This window comes from Portunus trituberculatus, chromosome 7 (assembly GCF_017591435.1).
Source record: "Portunus trituberculatus isolate SZX2019 chromosome 7, ASM1759143v1, whole genome shotgun sequence".
Classification (NCBI taxonomy): domain Eukaryota; kingdom Metazoa; phylum Arthropoda; class Malacostraca; order Decapoda; family Portunidae; genus Portunus; species Portunus trituberculatus.
In genome coordinates this window covers 2319413-2321722 of record NC_059261.1, presented here as the reverse complement: position 1 = coordinate 2321722, position 2310 = coordinate 2319413, and the positions used below count along the sequence as shown (strand labels likewise).

General features: G+C 42.9%; 1 pseudogene; it reads right to left on the bottom strand.

The window, feature by feature from the left end:
• Nucleotides 1–200: 200 nt before the first annotated feature.
• Nucleotides 201–2310, bottom strand: part of LOC123519332 — a 27212-nt pseudogene continuing 25102 nt past the window's right edge.

Here is a 2310-nt window from a genome sequence, read left to right as displayed (position 1 = left end):
GTGACCTAGAGAGAGAGAGAGAGAGAGAGAGAGAGAGAATGAACATAGGCTTTCAGAATACAGGCTTTGACGAGAGAGAGTGACACACACACACACACACACACACACACACACACACACACAGAGAGAGAGAGAGAGAGAGAGAGAGAGAGAGAGAGAGAGAGAGAGGAAGGGCGTAACACAGGACTGGGAAGAGCTAGCTAAGACTGGGTAAGACTGGGATGGACTAGGGTGGAGAGGGGATGGCAGGGAGGGTTGGGTTGGGGAGTGGGGGAAGTGCAGGAGTAGGGGAGACTCGGTAAGCCATAACAGGCCACATCCGGAATACAATAGGCTGGAGGAGCAGGACTAGATCGGCCGCCCGTCAAATGGCTAGGAACCTTTGTCTGCAAGATGTGGTTAAGGACAGCCATGATTGGATAAGCGGCCGGCAGTGGTGACAGTGGTGGCGGTGCAAGAGCGAGGGCGCGGCTGGCTTGTGAGGGCTGTGAGGGGCGGGGAGTGAGTGATGAGCTGGAGGGAGAGTGAGGAGGCAGGGAGAGACTGGTGTGTGTGTGTGTGTGTGTGAGAAACGTGTGTGTGTAGCCCTTACCATGTTCTGAAACGCTTTGCTCTCTCTCTCTCTCTCTCTCTCTCTCTCTCTCTCTCTCTCTCTCTCTCTCTCTCTCTCTCTCTCTCTCTCTCTCTCTCTCTCTCTCTCTCTCTCTGTCCTATTTTCCAAGTCCACAGATTTTTTTTTTCAAATTCTTAACATTATTTCTCTTGTCACTGATGTGGAAATGCTGTTAATCTGTCATTACATCCCGAGTAACATCACATAACTTCACCACTATTGTTTATTCCAAGGCCACAGAGATGATTAGCCGGGTCCTCAAGAATGTTTTCCTTGTTAATTACGTAAAAATCTTGTTAATCTGTCACAGAAATCATAAATGACCTGAGTAACTTTTTCACCACTATTATTTTTAAAGGTAGATGATTAACGGGGTTTCCAAGAGTGTTTCCCCATCGGTAATGTAGAAACCTTGTTAATCTGTCACTAGAAACATAAAGAAACATGCGTTACTTCATTACGAGTGTTTTTTTTTTTCAAAAGCCACAAAAATTACTAGCCTGGTTTTCAAGAGTGTTTCCCATGTTAGCTATGTAATAATCTTGTTGATCTGTCACTAGAACCGTAAAAATAAAGAAAAGAAAAACGATGTAACTTTACAACTATATTTAAAGGGCATGGAGATGACTAGCAGGGTTTTCAGGAGTGTTTCCTCTTAGCTATGTAAAAATTTTGTTCATCTATCACTGCAAGCTGAAAAAAAAGAATAATAAATAAATTAACCGGCTTATCTTAACTATTTTCAAGGGCCACAAATATGAATACCCAGGTTCCCAAGAATGTTTCCCCTGTCAGTAATATAGAAATCTTGTTAATATCTGTCCGCGGTCCGAGTGTAGGTTGGGCTTCCTCACTCGGGGCAGCGGTTTCCTAGCGGGTGGGCTTTGAGATAGGAGGTACCACAAAAGTATCCCCTTTAGCCCAGAAATTCCCGCGAAAAGCCCACATGGTATAAAAAAAAAAAATGTCACTGGAATCATTAAAAAAATCGGGCGTAATGTAACATCTATATTCAAAGGACATAAAGATGATTGGCAGGTTTTTTTTTTTTTTTTTTTTTTTTATTTATACCATGTGGGCTTTTCACGGGAATTTCTGGGCTAAAGGGGGTTCTTTTTGTGGTACCTCCTATCTCAAAGCCCACCCGCTAGGAAACCGTTGCCCCGAGTGAGGAAGCCCAACCTACACTCGGACCGTGGACAGGATTCGAACCCGTGCGCTTGGAAACCTCTCGGACTCCAAAGCACGCATGGTTCCACTACCACGGCGGTCCCTCAAACATAGTTGTGAGTGTTTTCCCTGTCAGCTATGTAAAAATCTTGTTAATCTGTCACTGGAACCATAAAAACCCACGTAACTTAACAAATATTTCTAAAGGCCACGAAAATGACTAGCCAGTTTTCAAGAGTATGTTCCCTGTTAGCTATGTTGAAAATAAAATGGAGACAGATAAAAATGTCACTAAAATTGTAAAACCCCACGTAACTTCACAACTATTTTTAAAGGCCACAGAGAGTAGTGTTTTCTTTGTCAATAATGAAGAAATCTTGTTAATCTCTCACTAGAACCATAAAGAAAAATTCTACGCAAATTCACAATCATTTTGAAGAGTCGCACATATGATTAGCCGAGTTTTCAACAGTGCTTCCCCTCTCAAAGACGATAAAAACCTGTTAATTTCTCTTGAACCGGAAAAA